This window comes from Bacillus rossius, chromosome 7 (genome assembly GCF_032445375.1).
Source record: "Bacillus rossius redtenbacheri isolate Brsri chromosome 7, Brsri_v3, whole genome shotgun sequence".
Classification (NCBI taxonomy): domain Eukaryota; kingdom Metazoa; phylum Arthropoda; class Insecta; order Phasmatodea; family Bacillidae; genus Bacillus; species Bacillus rossius.
Genome location: NC_086335.1, coordinates 68,564,118 through 68,583,808, shown reverse-complemented (window position 1 = coordinate 68,583,808; position 19,691 = coordinate 68,564,118). Strand labels below are relative to the sequence as shown.

Sequence of the window (19,691 nt, the reverse complement as noted above, 5' to 3'; positions counted from 1 at the left end):
AAGAAATTAGGTTAATTATTAGGATACGGGCAGTAGGGAAACTGAGGAGAGGGGAACCCTCCACGCTTCCCATTGGCGAATATTCCCGCACTGACCCGCAGGAGAACGAACCAGGACCGCGCCATCTAGCGAGATATGCAACCTGACACTTCTCAAAGGCCTGTCATAACTCTTGGATTCCCCCCCCCTCCCCCCCTTATAGGATCTTCTACCGAAGGACCAAGACTGTCCACAGTCATTTCCCGTCGTCTCCGCAGCCGCCCACGTGACAAGAGGAGCAGACGAGGTCATTTGTCAAACGGTCCTAACAAGCCACTCGCCGGGGCTGATGGGAACCGCTGCTTTCTCCAGACCCCCGCCTTCCACGTCTGCAGACCCGGGGGCGACGCTAATGGCACCTGCTGCTCCCAGACACAATGACTGTGCACTCAGCAACTCCTCCAACGAGGTTACGTAAGTGTCTTCCTTCCCCCCCCCCTCGACCCCTCACCCCACCCCCTGACGAGGTCCTTATTGTGCGATCGTCCGCACATTCCCTGCTTCACAAAGAGGGGACAAGACCAAACACGGCCCCGATTCTCGTCCCGAGGCCGCCCGAGCTCCGGCGACGTCCGCCATGTTTCTCCCTCGTCGCGCCTGCGTTCGCTGTCGGGGACGCACCACAACGCCGAAATGCCAAATTGACCACAACGCCGAAATACAACAAAGCCGAAATTCCAAATTGACCACAACGCCGACAGCTAGAAAACTGCTGTGTACCACAACGCCAAATTACCAAAACGCCGAAAAATGTCATTGCAGGACTGCCACAAAGGTTAGGTTAGGTTAGACTAGGTTAGACCAGGATAGGTTAGGCTAGGCTAGGATAGGCTAGGTTAAGTTAGGTTAGGTTATATTACGCTAGGTTAGGTTAGGTAAGGCAAGGTTAGGTTTGATTGTGGTATTTCGGCGTTAAGGAACATTTAAGAAACACACACAAATTCATTCAGTTGTTATTTCGGCGTTGGTGGTACACAGCAGTTTTTTAGCTGTCGGCGTTGTGGTCAATTTTGACATTCGGCGTTATGGTATTTCGGCGTTGTGGTATTTCGGCGTTGTGGTAGCGACCCTTCGCTGTCTCGTCGCCGTGCGGACCGAGTCCTGCATGCGAGTCTCGCTTGTTTCCTCCGACGGCGATACTTCCAGTAGGGGCGTTCAACTGATTACTTACCCTCCATCTATGCAACAAGACTAAAAAATCACAATAGTATAACAAAATTCAATTTTTCACGGTGTAATTTATTTTCACTGCTTTCGTTTTAGAGGATATTGAAATCCCCCACATTCCAGAAGACACGGGGTCAAAACCGAATCTCGCCCAACCTGATTACGTCTTAAAAGAGGAAACACAACCACTCCCCCATCTGGGATTGATGAGATTTTTGTAGTCATTTCTACAAGGAAATATCTGTCCTAATTATTGGCATTAGTGTGCTGTTATCGTCGTCGGGGAAATACGGATTGCTTTACGACAGCAGGGTCAGTCGAATCAAAAATACGATACGCATGGCCACAAATGTTATCTTAAACAAGGACTCCATGCAGGTGTTGTAGCTCGTCGAGTTGGAATTTGAAGGAAAAAAAAGGGGGGGGGGGGGGGGGTTGTCTGTAAAGTCGGTTTACGGACGATAATTTTACGTGATAACGTCATAAGAAAACATTGATGAAAATACTATTTACAGTTTTTGCAAATTTAATTTAAATAATTTGTTTAAATATAATCACGAAAGATTAGTTAAAAAGCCCGCCTTAACCTGTTTGATGTTATAGAAGATTTTCTCGCACTATGGTTGGCCGGTTCTTGCACGATCGGCTCAGGCGGAACGTGACAATTTTTCGTGCGTGCAGCCGGCGTTCATCGATTTATAAGACGTTATCACGTCAAAAAAAAGTCGCAAGCTGCAGTGACCAGTTTTAAAAGCATCCAAGATGGCGGGGCGTGACACGAGCTACAAGCAAGAGTACTCACCGCACTAGAGGGGCCCCACGCTGGACTGAGGGCAGCTAGCAACCTGCAACACCAACACTTCATTCACTCCAACAGATCTCATTGTTCCGATAAGTCTAAGATGTACATCAAGTTCTGTCCCTGCCCGAACACGCCCGAATATTCACCTTCGGCCAACTTCAGGATTTGTTTTATTTTTGCGCAGGAAAAATGAATTCAAATATTAAAAGTGGTCGGTTAGGTTAGCTACATTAAAACACTTTTAAACACTATGGACGGTTTAGTTAGGTTAGTAGGATAGCTACATTAAAATAAACAGAGAAATATAAATATATATAAATGAACCCGAGGTTGGCCGATGTTGAATACTCGGGCGTGTTCGGGCAGGGACAGAACTTGATGTACATCTTAGGCTTCCCTCATTTTCCAGCCGCGACTGCACCTAGGCTCTCGCCGAACAGCATTCAGAGGTTTATGTAATAGCGAGACAATTGTAATAAAAACAGACAGCACGTATCAAAATTACACTTGCCTCTACATTGCACACTATTAGAGCCAAGATTTTATGGTGTTACGAAAAAAGCTAATTTCATTATTAAAAGAGATTTATGTCTAATCATTAATAATTAAAACACATGTAATGATAAGTAAATATCGTACACTATTACAATGGTTAATTGCTTCAAACATTGGTGCTAAGATTCTTGAAATATTTACATAAAACAATATTACATACACTGATAAGGAGTTACCAAAAGAAACTGCAAACAAAACGTGCAATAATCAATAAAAAAATATACAATGTAAAAAAACCCTAAATCATCATACGTGATCATTCCCTTGTAGTGTTTCTATGCAGGCCTTTACCCAAGCTATATACAGCTTTCATTTACTATATAAAAACACTAAAAAATTTTTTTTACTTATTACCTAACATTTTAGGTTAAGGAGAGAGATAAATATTTATGAAATAAATCATACAAATCAAAGGCTTAAATGAGGTAATCAAGGTGAATTTTGCTGAATTTCGGTGTTACCTTTGAATATATATACTGTATAGAAGTCGCCAGCCCAGGTTAAAATTTCTAATACGGTTTTGAGGTAGTTGGTTAATTCACCGCCGCAATCGCCACCATCTCTAGGGCATCGACTTGTGGTGGTCCCTAGCGGACAAGTGTCGAACTCTTCAAACACCCCTTCCCCCTCTCGTTGAACGACCTCGGGCTGCAGTGAATGATGGATGAGGGGTGCGGGGAATGACAGCGGGCGACAGTGCTGCGCTCTAACGTGTAAATAACAACTAAGACGATACAGGATGTTACGGCAGCGCACTGCAGCGGTGAAGTTCCCAAGCTGCTCATCATACGCTCCTGAAAAACGTAGAGTAAATCCCATCCACTCGCGACTTCTATACAGTATATATATTCAAAGGTATAACCGTGCCTCTACACATTATGCATTGTTGGCCTCAGGACTTGGTGCTGGACTCGAGTGGCGAGCCACCACAAGGGCACAGAGGGTGGAGCGAGTAAGGGAAATGCCAGTCGAGAGCCGCGGCTATTGATTGGCGGACGTGGCAGCGGCGCGGCGCCACGACGCCTCCCCCTCCCCCCCTCCTCCAGCCCTCGACGGCCCCTAACACAGCTGGGCCGCGGTTGGAATCGATGGAGAGAGACAACCCGCATTCCCACCCGACAGCGGCGAGCTCCTTGTGGACCGATCTCGGCAGGAAGGATCTGGCTTGTGGACCGATCTTGGTTACCTCGTTACATTAATTGATAATTGCTAATTAACTATCTCAATTTAAAAAAAAAAATGTCAAGCGAGTCTCCCAGTACTCGCCAGAGATGTGTAACATATAACCTCGGTAACTAGCAAATTCATGTGTTCTCATGTCGCAAATACACTTCAGATACCAAACTCGAGCCTCAGGCACGAAATTTTAACGTAAAACTCTTTAAATAATGCCGAGCGCAATATATGCAAATTGTGTTTTCAACTACATTTCCGGACGCGAATCTCACGTAGTTTCCGCAACCGCCGCTAGGATTCGTTGTGGTAGGAGCTACGTCAACTATTGAAGCATTTTATTAGCGGAAGGAAATCATAAACTATATAATACTACGGCTCAGATCAAAGCGAAAAAAAAAAGACTTGAAAGAAGAAAAAAAAAAACTAAACCACGCCGGCTCTGGACTTGATTCTCGACAGGGAAATTCTATTAAAATACCGCCCAACTTGCTAAAATTAACCAACAATTAATACTATAAAGTTTCCCTACGCAGATGGCACCATACCGTTCCATACCGGGAGCTGAGATGTTTCACACCAAAAAAAAAAAAAAGTAAATTTTAATTATTTTGGCGTAACAAATTATTCTTTTTTTGTTTTAACGACTAAAACATTAAGTGTCACGTGAAGTGTCGAAGAAAGGAATGATACAACTCTTCCGACGGCACGCCATTGTTTACGAAGAAGAGAAAACTGGTTTCTGCCCCCGCCTCGATGCGCGCGGACTGGCCCCGGCCGCTGACGCCACCGTGTAATAGCGGCTCTCTGCCGTCACTACGAGGCGTTACGTCACGTTCCCCCGCACATCCCCGCGGCCGAACCACCCCCCCCCCCCCCCCAAACCCATTTAAGGTGAGCTGCGCGACCATCCAAGTAAACTAGTTCTTTAATAAAGCGTGTCGAAACCATCACGGAAATAACGTCCGTCAAATAATTTTATATATATATATATATTTTTTTTGACGTGACGTCTAATAAATTGATGAACGCCGGCTGCACGCACGAAAAAGTGTCCCTTTACGCACATTGACCCGTTACGTTGTGTCCCGTTACGCTCATTGTACGCTTGCGCCGCATATATCTCTCTCTTCCACTCGATTGGAACAACCATCGATTTGACTTTTTCGAGGCACATTAAACTTGAAACGCTCCCATTTGTTTCCTACTTTTCCTATCATCGTCCTATCCTTAACAGAATAACACAGATAGGAAGAAGTTAAATAGCAAAAATGTATAAAAGTTATAGTTAAAATAATCTCTTCGTTAAAGTAATAAACATATTTGAATTAAAGAGTGCAAATAAAAATAAATTTATCAATTAAATTGTAGATTTCATTTCACTCATTCATTGTATCCATACAAAATAGTGATAATTCAATAAAAATGATTCAATTTTATTCATAAAACTATGCAATCATTTCATCAATGTTTTGTTATGACGTTGTCACGTTAAACTATCGTCCGTAAATCGACTTTACAGACAACCAATTTTTTTGTAACTATCCAACCAGTATCATTATTACAAAATATATAATCAAGAGCACAAACATTGCCTGTATTTATTCAATCTAGTTCCAAACACACTGGATAACCAAACTAAGTTTGTAACTGTAAAAAAAAAAATCTCATACTACAATCTTATATCCCTGTTTCATCAGTAACAACATATTGTAAGCTAACTGCTGGCTTTCACGGATATTATCTAAGAAACAAATGGAACTTTTCGCTCTGCGTTCATTTCTCAGACCTGAAAAGTCAAGCTAGTTTACTAAAGAACAGACTTATTTTGTAATACATTTTAGTTACCTATATGATTTATATTTTAATAGCAGTATCACACGTGCATACGCATAATCCTTTCATGCGTAATTTTTATTGTGCCTTTTTAATTAATGTCATGCGTACGAAAAATTCGAGTATTTTTATAGGATAACTGTACCTTGACATCAATTTTGCCAATTGAAAAAAAATTGCCACGTAATAACAGCTAAGAAAGAAATGTTATTTTAGAAGCGTAGTTGCCGGCCGCCAGTTGGCAACCCTGCACTGACCAACAAAACAAGAGAATCAGTCTTTCCGGCAACGAGAGTATGAACAGCAGCTCGCAAACACCATTTGCGACTTGTAAGTATTATATAACATTTGTAACGTTAGTATTAATTTCTGTGAGAAAGCTAGGGTGCTAAACGGTTAGCATCTTTTATATTTTAACTATCTTAACGTCATTGTAAAACGGAAATCAAGATGGCCGGAAAGGGATTAGAAAACAGGCCGTATGTAATTCGAGTCCAGGGTTGCCACAACTTGAGTTTACATTTAGACGGACATAAACGTAGAAATGCGAGCTAAGAAATCCACTTGTCACTTCGAAATACTGAACGGCAAAGATATTAAACGAAAAAAAAACACAAGGGACCGTCATGGCGAACCTGACATTTTTCAGAGTTGGTTGGGGAGGGGATGGTGAGGGCGTAAGCATTCCCCTGAAAGTGTCGTGCGTCAGCGGCGAGATGGCAGGCACCCAGGCTTATATTTAACATGGCGCTGTCACCCCTTCCCCCTTTCTATGCTCGTTACCTAGCCCCCCACACGAGACACTTCAATTAAACAATCTGCCAACACCCGTGATTGGGCGAGGCAATACTCCCCACTTCACATCTTGACTGCAGTGTGGGCTGTAATGAACAACATCCTTGACTTACGACGTCTCTAATTTGAATCACGGTGTCTATAAATATCCGGTGAACCAAATTCACAACTTTTTCAGAACCATTAAACAAAATCTGCGTACTATTTTTTATACTACAACCGTTTAATATATATCACATAAATATAAGAAAAAATAATCATACGACGAATATATGCTATTTGAATGAGTGAAGGTTTTTTGATACAAAGCTTAAAAATATTTTCAGAGATAATTGTCACAAATCTAAGGGCAAGCTCTAACTATTTACATTTAATGTGAGACCATAAACCTAAGTGATGCTCCAAGAATCAAAACGCAAGTTAGCAAAAGGTTGTTGGCAATTAAAAATTTAGTTACTTCCAGTTTACATTTTGACTTCCGTGACCTGTAAACACACTGTTAATCCACAGTAACATAAATAATATTCTAAAATCAAATAAAGCCAATCAATGTTTGCGGTGATTACTTGATCATGGGCTCAACACAAAACGCCCACACAATACAAAATTTAAATAAGTGATCAAAGAATATGGATTGAAAGGAAGACGCCAACTTTGTTTCAACTTTTGTATTCTGACAACAATTTCACAGGATTTAATTTTCAACATATGACTTCGTTAGCACTGTGTATAATTTATAGGAGTGCATGTGAAGTCACTGGCGTTTACAATTAAGTATGGAATTACATTTTGGGAATAACTACAACTATAATAGTACTGTCAACACACACATCGTTGGTGGTTGTACTTCTCTTAAAATGTACTGTTCAAAAATGATAATGAGTCGATGCTAACATGGCATAAATCGGCTTCTATTTCTCCCACTTAAACCTGATTGATATTGTTATTCCCCACCATATGGGGAGACGCCGCGAGAAAAGGCGTGAGAGGTGTGCAACTACACCTGCGGGTGAATCACGCACTTCTAACGACACGTGGCGATGCTGACGTCACCGGGCTACAGGAACCGACGCCACACGTGGCCGCTGACGTCACGAGACACTGCACGTGCTCGCTTCTTCAGAGGGCGTCTACGAGACGTACTGCGCGAGTTTGGATGTTTCCATCACGTGACACTTCACTCGCGGCCTCTCCACGTCCGATTGTGAACAGAACAGTTTTGTAGGAGTTCGTAGATTAAACCAACTATTTTTTAGCTTCCCCTGTGTGTGTGCATAGTGCACTCGTAACACGAAAAAAAAACAACTGATTCTCAAGAACGTACGGCTGAGAAGTTTCCGTTGCGTTCTTGCCCAGTAAAAAAACCGAACTTCACAGACGCGCTTTCATTTTTTTGACGTATCGCCGGTGCACTAAAGACACACACACACACACGGAACTGCCAGACAAATCACACTCGTAGTTTTCGAGTGACGTCACTCGGCAGACTGACTCAGGAGAGGTCCTTACAACAGCTCCCTGGCGGCGCAAACTGGTGCTACAAGTACATACATGATTCACAACATTACGATTACGGTAATCATGACAAAAGTATAGTCTTTAAATTTTTTTTTTCTCCTTATACAATATTATGAGAAATAACCATATACTTGGTGATTCAAATTTCTTTAAAAAAAAGTTAATTATAGTTGACAGCAGATAATATAATGGATAATTTAACAATTTATATTGAATAATTTTTTGCTATAACACCTATTGCGTGTATTGTCAGTACAGAGGTGCCCAGTGTACGTCTCTAGATAATTTGATGTCTTGTTTCCACTTCTGTCTCGAATACGGGATATCTCACCCAACTCTAAATGGTCGCCATGGTGTCGGACCATCACGGCCGACCCATCTGCCATGAAAACGCTCATGTGGTGAGCTTGCGCCATCCAGTAAAATGAGGCGGCGCACCATCATGCTGCAAACACACGCGTTTATTTTGCGAAGGGTGCGTCCAATGATGGTGGAAATTCTTCCTTTATGGGTAAGGGAGACACACAGCATAACTTCTATAGTCTCAGTTTAGAAATTATTTTTATATAACACCGAAATCGGCTAGCTAAGAATTCAACTGGGCAGGTTAGTTCAGCTACGGGCGTGAATTGTTGCAAGTTTTGATCGTGAGTTCACATCAGCTGGAACGGACTGTATAGTGCATTCCAGCAAATCAGACTTCTGAATTTCCTTCAAGACAACTACACAAATTCAATATCAACAATAAGTACGTAGAGACAGCACACTAGGAGAGGTATTTTCAAATTTGGCCGTCTTCTCGACAAAGAATCAACAGAACGGTCCCTTGCTCGCCCTAGCGGCAGTCACGGAGAGGAGCGGAGACGAGGCAGAGGCTGGCTGGACCGGTTCCCGCGGCACGATGACTCAGCTGCAGTCATTCGTCCGTCGCGACGCAGCTCGCAAAGACGCCGTTGCAACGGAACGACCAACTAGGGTCGTTACCACAACGCCGAGTGTCAAAATTGACCACAACGCCGACAGCTAGAAAACTGCTGTGTACCACAACGCCGAAATAACAACTGAATGAATATGTGTGTGTTTCTTAAATGTACCTTAACGCCGAAATACCACAATCAACCCTAACCTAACCTAGCGTAATATAACCTAACTTAGCCTAACCTAGTCTAACCATTGTGGCAGTCCTGCAATGACATTTTTCGGCGTTAGTGTATTTCGGCGTTGTGGTACACAGCAGTTTTCTAGCTGTCGGCGTTGTGGTCAATTTGGCATTTCGGCGTTGTGGTGCGTCCCCCAACGGAACGACCAACTGCTTTACGGAGAGCCAATTAAGGGTAATGAGGCTCCGCCATTTTGGATTTTTTTCCATCTTTTTTGCTATGATTCTAATTTTGAACTCTTCAAACCAATTCTTTGCATGTCAATACATAAATCATATCTCCCAGACCTGCTATATACATTGTTGCAGGTTTGTAAGCGCCTCGAGAAAAATAACTTATTTCACGCAGGGGACTACAATAACACGATAATCACGCCAGTTCGCAAGTGTTGACTTCCGACAAAAAAGCCAAAAATAAACCTATGCCATGTCAAACAAACAAAAAATTGTGTGGAAGCTTTATTGCAAGTGGTATCAAAGTATCTGCAATTGCAAGATTGAGAGGCCTAAACTCCCTTAAGGGCGAGAGATATGACAAAGGATGCCATATTAATTTTAAGGAGATTTTATGTCATAATCATGTATTATAGTTAAATATTGGAAATTTGGCTTCGTAAGAACATAACTTTCCCTGGATAGTCATTGGTGTTTAATATTTAACTGAACTTTGAAAATGATTACAACTGAAATGCTACTGTCGACAGACACTATTTTAAAGCTTATCAAACATCTCAATGTGCCATACTTGCATTAACGAAGACAAATTTTCAATATTAATTAATATGAACGAAAAACTCTTGAAGCCAATACGGCGTATTTCTGTTCCTAGCTCTCCATCTTAGCCCAGGGATTGAAAATGAGAAAATATTATAATTATATTATGTCAGACTTTACACACATAATTTAAACATATTAAATGTTAAATTATGTTTAAATTTTATGGTACTTTGTGTAAAAATTCAGCTGATGCACTGAGAAATATTTTATGTAATTGCATAAAAAAATATTTTTTTTCAAAATAGTTCGAACATTTTATGTTTACAAACGCGTTCTCTAGCTGATCGGAAACTGGTTCAGTCCCCTCAATTTCGATTTCTCTGCAGTCGATTGTGACATGTCATGGGTAGTCTCAAGGATCTACATTTTTTTTTTACCGTGCCATAATTTCTTTTATGACGTAATAAAATATGACTGGAGTAGGTTTATACAGATGATGTAGGCTACAATACATTAGCTTTCAACTGATATCTGTTTTCGAGTGGATATACAAGCCTGTAATTTCTACAGTAATCGCGGTGGGGAGGGTGAGAAGGAGGGGTGGGAGCCGGGAGGTTCCTCGACAGCTGTGGGTGGCGCAGTGCGAGCTATCGACCGCCCTGACACCTGGCGGCGAGCCGCGACCCAGTTCACTCGTGCCTTCCCACAGTCTGCCTCACTCTTAGAGGGAAGCCTCCATTTCACAGACGAGAGAGCCACACCCGAAGTTCATGCTCACTTTATTTATTTTTTTCGTTCTACCTCATTGTATAAATCGGCGTGGCATTAAATGTTGCGGTCGATTAGGATAGGTTAGCTGCATTATAAATACTTTAAAACATTGTGGATGTTTGGTTATATTAGGTAAGTATAGCTACATTAAAAATACTGTAAAATCATGTCATGGTTGCTTAGCAAATAACTTTTTTAATATGTAGCTATCCAGGGCTAGGAAACCGTTTACATGATTTCACAGTATCTTTAATGTAGCTATCCTAACCAAATCAACCGTCCACAACGTTTTAAAGTATTTATAATGTAGCTAACCTAACCTTTTACAATGAAAAAAAAAAAAAAAAAACGAAATGCACGATCGGGCGTTTGGCTCTCTCGTCTGTGAAAAGAAGGCTTCCCTCGTAGAACGGGTTTCCCGAGGGAACTCTGCTAGGTTGTTATGTTTCCGAGGTTGGACGGCCCGCTCTGGCGCGGGAACCGGGTCAAAGCGCCCTGCACAGGGCTGGCGCCCAGGTCGCGGCCGGGATCGATGGGTCGACGCCCCCGCGCGCGGCCAGACTGCTACCGGCGCTTCAACAATCGATTAGTAAATCGATTCACCAGAGAAACACTAAGAAGCATTAAAAATCAGAAAAATTATTTTCTTACTTCTGTGTAGAGATGTTCTTAAAAAAAACTTCTAAAATAATGGGGGGAAAAAAAAAGGGGGGGGGGGGGGAGCCTGAAATTAAGCTCGAAAACTAATTAGCAAAAGCATAACTGAGAAACGCGTTTGATGTCCAAACTATGTCTTATGGAAAAAAATCTCTCTCTTTTTAAAAGTTTTCTTCTTATTGCATGCATGCCAAAATATGGACAGTATACAACATGCAAGCACTGTACACCCTCCCCCCCCCCCCTCACGAACTAAAGATTTGCGCCCCTGATTCCCACCAACAAAAAGAAAGAATTTGAAAACAAACAGCGCGCAAAGTGAAATCCGAAATGAAATCACTGGTCCGTCCCTCCTTACATATATATGAGCATTAATCAACAAATGGTGAGTACGAGTTACAAAATAGGTTTTAAAAAAGCAGTAGGTATTATCAGTTGGTTGAGCCCCAGCCGAAAGAGTAAAACCACTACTACGGGGCAGAGCTATCGTGGCAGAGCTGGGTCCCGGTGCGATGAAGCAGCGACGGAATGCCATCGACACGGCAAGGCAACTGCGAGTGCCCCTTCAAAAGCAGTTCGTTGGGACAAAACTGCGCCAGCACTTACACTAACTAAACAGGGTATGCTGGCCGGCGAGAAACTACCAAGTGTTAAAGAATTATATTTAAATACTGACATGCCATTGAAAATGGTTCAAAAGTAATGCTGTGGAAAAATAGACTTACAATTAGTTTTATAAGGTAAAGTTAAAAAATGGTCATGTTAAAATAGCCTACTCTTAATACTGGTAAATGAACATACACGTAACAGTAAATGAATGCTTTGTGTATGACTTTGGTTTTAACTATGAGTTTATGAGCAACAAAAAAAATTACTATAAAATAAATCAATCTACAACAATAAATAAGGCTACACTGAAGATAATAAGAATTATATAATTTTTTCCCTAAATGTTTTTAATTCCTAAAACAGTGAATACTACTGATGACAGAGGATGTAGCAAATAAAAACTGTGGAAATGTGATTAATTCAACTTTATTGTAAATATAGTACAGCTTGTCTTCATGTTCAGGTCTTTTCCAGTTAAGACCTTGAGTGCCATACACTGTATGTGTTTACTTCCAATTTTCTCTCTATTTTGTGCAAGACCATGCCTGGAAAATTGTTCTCATAGTATACTACCACAAAGGATTTTTTTCCACAAAAAGGAAAGAGGTTGCCTGAGTCTCATTTTTAAATTCTGAATCTGATATTTGTTTTGTTATAAATTATCAATGCTGTCATCTGAATATGTAAGGAAATTAAATCTGTATCTTCTGATGACTTACCTGATTTATACTTTGGTTTACTATTTTCTTTTTATATTCTCACTCCTCTTTCGTGACATCTTTCCTTAATCTTCACTTTTTTTTTTCATTTCGCTCTGCATCACTTAGTTCTTGCCACTTCTTTAAAATAATTGCAAACGGCATCTTCCTTTTCATTGGAATTGGTTCTATTATTATTTTTTTAGATCCATTTCCAATTTCAGGCCAGTGAATGTGTTCACACAAATCTCATCAGAGATAGGATTTTTTGATGGTGAAGGAAGAGATTCGCAATTTCTGGCAAGAAATTTTTTCAATAATTTGAGTACTGTTTGGGCTACTAATAAATTGTTCCTTCATTTGTTCACTAATGTTGGGATCAGATTTTTTTTTTTTAAGTATTATACTTGATGGCTTATTTACATCAGAACCAGTAATCAAGATCCGTTCAATATTATTAATTTCTAATTCAATGTCGAGGTTATTAGAACAGTCATAGTTTCTACTATCTTTGAATTGTGCTACACTTTCACAAACTATATTTTCCCCTTATAAGCTCTTATTATTTCTTCCACATTGAAAAAGGTACATGCTCTGCACTGCCTGCAGTTTAGTTGAATCATGCAATGGCACACCAACCCATGGGTGCCAAGACCAACTTCTTGCTTGGAATGTTCCTCAGAGGAATGCCACCAAATGTTTTCCATACCTTATTTGTGACTGGTTTGCATGCCCTACAAACTGTCATGGAATGTTATTTTTTGTCACAGATAGAAAAGTCCAACCAAATTTCCTGTTCCCTCCTATTTTTTATCACACAATATTTTCCCTCCATTTTTATTACTGAAGGCTGGAAGTTGAATACTAAGTCTCAGAAGATACTTGTTATGAAGCAAATTTGTTAAATGTGGTAAGATAACTTTCCTGTCATTTCACATTTTAAAGAATATACTATTCATATTAAAAATAATTGGTAAACCAATTGCATTTATAATCTTTAAACATATATTTTAAAAATGAGGTTTTGTTATATGCTTACAATTCTGTCTGGTAATGTACTTACACAATCTTTAAACAATGGAAAACTTGCTTTAACTAACATTTTTATAAATTTACAAGTGATTGGTTATGTTTGTAGTAAACATGGGCAAGACAGGTGCTCCAACAGATAAAGGAATGCAGAAAGTGGCAGAAGATACTTTCAGAAAGAGAAAGATAAATTTGGCATAGAGATTAAGAAAGGAAAAATTAAAGAGAGAATAGCAAACAAAATTTTTAGGTATTTTAAATTAAGAAAATATGAATGAGAAAGTAAAAAGGATGCACAGAAGAAAATAAGACAACAAAACTGCACAGATCATTAACTTCTTTCTCAAGTGCTATACATAAAGCAACTGTTTGAGTGAAAAAGGCATTACCTCATTTGCCAAGGAAAAGTGTTGAGATTATTGGAAAACTTGTTAAAGACTTTTTTCACCAAACAAATTGAGTAAATTTTTGGATGCAGCGGGGCTTAGCAAACTATAAAAATTAGTTGAATGTAAAATGATGTACATACCTGAGAGCCTTGTTAAAATTGTGTTCTATTCAGAGGTAAAAAATGCAATTTCACATTGAATGGAGAACAGATATCTTTTTTCCTGTCCCTTCTGTGATGTTACATTATTATAATTTTTATAAATTAATTCTGCACATATTAAAAAGTAAACCTGATGTCAAACCATTCCCTACCAACTCACATTTCCTTGCAAAACATTTTCCTACCTAATATTTATAATACTCGAAAAAATTATTACGATTGAATTGTTAACATGCCATCCTTCCGTAACAAAAATATATTGTGGCTTAACCCGTGTCTAAATGCTGGTTCACACTTACTAAGTTGGTTATTTCATTTTCTTGTCATTACTACTATCCGAGGGCTCTTGTATTTTGTGTTTCACCTCAAATTTTCTCAGGTATTTATTAAAGATAATCTATAATAATGGTAAAAAATTATACAAAGTGCTCATAGTAATGAATACTTGTGTGATCTTCAACAGCTCACAAATACTGTTCAGTTAATATCTGATGAGAAAATTTGAGACTACAACTTATGCAAGAGAACTATCAGAATAAATTTCCACAAACTGTAACCAAGCGTAATGACAACAAAATAAACTCTGCATGAGAGAGAGCCTTAGGGTACAAATAGTATGTCACTATTTTAAAAAGCATGTTCCTATTTTGCAATGACTATCAATAAATACAATACTTAAAAAATAAATTTACCAACTACTATTAAAAAAAACTTTTATGCAAAAGAAGTGGGTAAAATTAAAATAATTATCGTAGAAATATCAACAGGATATAAATAAGGCATTTGAAGTAAATGAGTCTCCCCAATCTCTTATCCAGGGGGTCCAACGTCTTCATGTAGAACTGTATTACGGAACAGCTGACGGCACTGCTCTGGAACACGGCCTTGGTCTGGTATTTGCTAACGCCTGTCGCCGGCTGAGTGTGGGAAGGATGCTGCGACGGGGAAGGCAGAAAAGAGGACGTGCTAATTGGCTGTGTCACTGAACTTGCGTGGGGAGCAGCCACATCCTCGCTGCCACCGGAGGGAGTTCGGCAAACGGCAACCTCGCCAAGACACGACACGACTCTGGCAGATTCAGTGGGCGTCTGTGAGCTGCGAAACACAATCCACTCAGGGACGTTCAAATTAAGTTTGATAATTATTCTTGTGCAGCCACAGTAAACCATACCCTGAAGAGTGTTCCTAGTGCAGAAGTTACTGTGCACAGTAAACTTCAGCGACAAAAACGAGCAAGAGTACACCTGGGGCAGTGCCAACCTAACAGCACTCATCTGCCAACAGTTCTAATACAAAGCTGCTTCATTCACATCTACTGGTGAAAACGAATTATCCTTCCTAACAGACAGCAACTAAAACAAGCTTGTTCAAGTTTTTAAAATTTATATCATAGTGCAATATACCTACCTATACACCAAAGTTTTTTTTATTGTGGTGAGGGGTGAAAGGGAGTACAAACAAAATGATTTTTTTTTTTAACGAAAAATATACTTGACATTTGGTTTGGCCTACAGAAATTTCTGACCTGTTTCAGTATTCTTGACTACAGACAGCACAATACTAACAGTTTTGGCTAAAAAAGAATTGAAAAAAAGTGGTCTACACATACCTAATCAAACAAAATTTCCACTGCAAAAATAATTGCTCACTCTAAAAGTGTGCATTTAACAAAATTTTCTCACCTGTTAAATTCAGCCCCAATGAGAATTCTCTCAAGTTACCATTTATAAAATTGGGAATTACGAGGTCGACTTCTTCCTCAAGAAAAAAAAAACTCTTTACTTTTGATTCTCACACAATTTGCAACATACCAGCTCCAGCAGATCAAATAGAACCTGGAGTAAAATTTTCCAAATGCAAAATTTTGATGTACAAGAAGTTACAGTACCAAAATTTCTACATATTGATTTCTCCCCAAGACTTCTCTATTTACAAACCACATGTTAACAACAATCTCAATTTAATAGGTACAATTATAAAACTAAATATGAAACTGAAGTCTACACACGGTGGTACATCCCGGGGAGCAGGGGGCCTGAACCCCCCCCCCCCCCCCCTTTCCCAGAAACTAAGTAGTACCTCACTGAGGGGGGGGGGGGGGGGGGGGGGGCTCTTGTACTTGCACAAGCATGACCATAAAAACCATGTTTTATGGAAAACTTTGTGTAGGTATATTATAGTTTTCTGCTATTACCTGCATTTAAGCCAAAATATACGAATGATCCAACATATAAGCACCTTTTCATCAGAGGTGACTTGTGTCCATTAACCCTAAGCACTACATATTTGCATTCCTGCCTAGTAGCATATCTATAATACAAAGTTTACATACCAATCATCACTGATTAAAGTCGTATCTAATGCATATTTGCAATGAATTAAATATCAATAGAATGAACTAATTTTACTTATTATTCAGATGCTAACTTTCAGGAAACAGTAAAGACATTCATTTTGAGACTTTTTATTTTACAATTTCTATTCATCTAAATCTTGACTATAAACAAACCACACCAACCAAACCTAGTTCTGTTGAGATGTGGAATCATCGCAGAGCGCACAATACCGGGCTCTAGGGAAACGCTCATGAGTTTGCACTGCTTACACCTCGCAAATGGACAATGAGTGGTTCTTTCAACACGGAGAGGAGAACAAGGCCCACTGCTGCAGGGACACGTGCCAATTGCTTGCGACGGTTCTAACGCGGCTAAAAAGTGCCGTGCCACTTTCCCACTGCCGCACACTGCACAGAAGTGACTGAAGAGCCACCAAAATTTCTTTATCAAAGTCACGGTTAAGCATAATGTGCAAATAAACATAAGGTCTTTACAAGTGAGTGCACAAAGAGAATTTAACAGAAAAATAATGTATCTGTTGATAAGCTAAACTGCTCTAAAAAGGCTACCTAGAGGGCTAGAATTTAGGTTTTTTTTCTAATCAGTATTTCAATGTTTTTGAAATAAGAAACTGAAGGATGAACCCTTGGATCTTAAGTTCTTAGGACTTGAAGAAAAAATTTGCCAGAGCTATACAAGTACCTATATCAGCACTTTACCAGGAGAGCCATAAAACATATGCTCGCAAATCACGCCACGCACTATAATACACCAGGGAGATAGTTTCAAATAATATTGTGTAATATGCCAAAACAGTAATATACATCTAGGTATTAGCAGCTAAAAAAAATGTTAGTTCCCACGTTTTAAGAGCAGATTATTTGGAGTGTAATATTAACCGAGTGTTAAAAGGAATTTTGAAATAAAAACTATAGTGTGCCAAATCATTAAAAAAAATCGGGAGGGTAGGTACCCAAATGTTTGGATAGCCCACTTCCTTGAAAACCAAAGTAAATATTTATTTCCTTTAATGGAATTATTTGTGAGGAATGACAGCATAATGCATTACACCAATCTGTCAAAAAATGCACATGTTAATGTGATGGGACTATTAAAACCTTTCATTCAACAGCAGATATTATTGTAAGCATAAACAAACACATTAAATACACTATTTAATCTTCTGGAATTTGTGTGCAATGAAAGTTATTTAAATCTAATTAATGTGCAGCATATTATTTTCAAATAGCACAGTAAAGCACTAAGATTATTGATAACCTCTGAAAATATATTCCAGTCTAGGTTAGAAGTCACCTCCTATGACTAACAATTTGAGGCTGGGTTAGGCGTGCAATTCACTTAAGTTGAATTAATTAAAAGAGGTTAGCTACTTAAAAAAAAAATTGAGCTCAAAAGATGTCAAACATTTCCTTCACAAGAAAAACTGTACAGTGTCTGACGTACTTGGATTGTAATGGATAATATTGATTTAATTTTGAAAGCAGCCTTGCATTACTTCTTAATCTTAAATTCTCATATAATGTCACTGTTACCGCTCAAATCTGTAAATTAATGTTCTTTGGTCTCACAATTTCATAGAGCTTCAGATTATCAGATACAATTCTACCGATAAAAGGTTCCCATTAGAAAATTAAAAAAATATAATAAAAATAATTTAAATTATGTTGAGTATAAGTAGGCCTACCAAAATAACAGACAAGAAATGTTCTAAAAAACATCATACAATTTTAAATACTGCACCACAGTAATATGACAACTTATTTTGTAGACATAAGCCCAGTTCACAGACGATTCTACATTTATCTTTAATAGCTAACAGCTAATCAAAAGAACGTGACATTAGTTCAAAAATAAATGGTGCAATGTGCCACTCCCCTCGCTGTACTAACATTCTTGCCAATCTCATTATATAATTACCCAATAACTAATAGGCATATATGTAATTGTATCCCGCTTTAATACAATGAGCAGTTTTGAATTGTTGCCGATTTAACTCAAATAACGATCAGGTGAAATTTCACTCAGGTCATCGTCAAATGAGAACATGACATTTTCTTAACACAGCATGTGATTGTAGTTAACACTACCACTTTCAAGCTGCAAAATATCGATGAGTAAGTAACTCAAATAAAATTTAAAAAAAAAAAATATAGCTCATTCCATTAATAGCAAATTATTATATTTGTAGTTATTGTTAACCGTAGTAATTGACAGTCCAAAGAATTTCCAAACCATCTCCAGAAAAAAAAAAAGTAGAATTTAAACTCGCCCAAGTAATCAAACTGCAGAATAAGATTTGATTAAGTGATTAAACGGGTGTAAAATCAAAAATCTAAATTTATCGTAAACTAGGGGAGCCCTAATTTGGCAAGCTAGCCGGCCATTTTAAGTACATCATACCAAACAATGTCACACACGTACTTTAAAACTCACCGACAAGAAAATACGTATTCTTTTCCTTCGCGCACAATCCACGGAAAAAACACCAAATACACTTTCGCCAAATTCTGATTTGCCTCGACCTCAGATCTCTCTCATCCACCCCGATCCCGACCGCTGTTGTGTTTCCTGCAGAAAGTGTTTACACATCCGCGTAGAAATAGTTCCTCGTGCACGCCATTTTGCTTAGTCGCTCAGCTTAAAGTAAAATTTTCTTATAATTTATAAAACAATTTACTGCGTGCGACACTGTATACGAATTAAGTGCTTACTTTAATGTTTAAATTAATACATGTGCGGATAGATACTTCAAATTTAAATCGATGATGTCATCGTTGACTTCTGCGTGTCTTGAATGAAGCACGTAATGAAAGTGGGCGTGGTTGACGGTAGTTTAATTTTACTTCGTAACTAACTACTCCGTAAATTTAGGGTTCGTTACTGTAGTAAAATTCCATAGTAAAGCGCTCAACCGTTTTAAATCTAATCTACATGTGAAATTTTTATATTGTAGGCCTACTTTTAATTTTTATATATCTACTTCCACATAAATGTTTTTTATTTTATAAAATACTCAGAAATGGTTACGTTTGGCTTAATCTGAAACTAACCCCGAAACCTTTGATTAGCCGCAGTAAAAAATAATAAATTGTGTATTTCAAATTCAAAACATGTAAGGTGTAACACGAGTAGCCAAATTTTTTTTTTGTTATTTTTAAAATAAATTATTTCTCTCAAAACAGGAGATTTTAGTTATTACTTTTTAAAAATTGTTTAAGTTTTGGTCTTTTGGTACACAACTTCAGTAAGAATTTAGTGC

General features: G+C 38.8%; 1 protein-coding gene across 16 annotated transcripts in view; it reads right to left on the bottom strand.

Moving 5' to 3' along the window:
- The window catches only part of LOC134534298 (spectrin beta chain), a 137,319-nt gene extending 118,242 nt beyond the window's left edge, over window positions 1-19,077 (bottom strand). For 3 of the 16 annotated variants that reach the window (XM_063372649.1, XM_063372646.1, XM_063372648.1), the window contains exons 1-2: window positions 18,866-19,076; window positions 2,009-2,051 (exon numbers count right to left, since the gene is read on the bottom strand). The gene's annotated coding sequence lies outside the window, so the exon portion shown is untranslated. Of the gene's footprint in view, window positions 1-2,008; window positions 2,052-18,853 lie in introns of all 16 variants that reach the window. The other 13 variants (XM_063372642.1, XM_063372647.1, XM_063372652.1 and 10 more) reach the window with 9 other exon arrangements.
- Window positions 19,078-19,691: the final 614 nt, after the last annotated feature.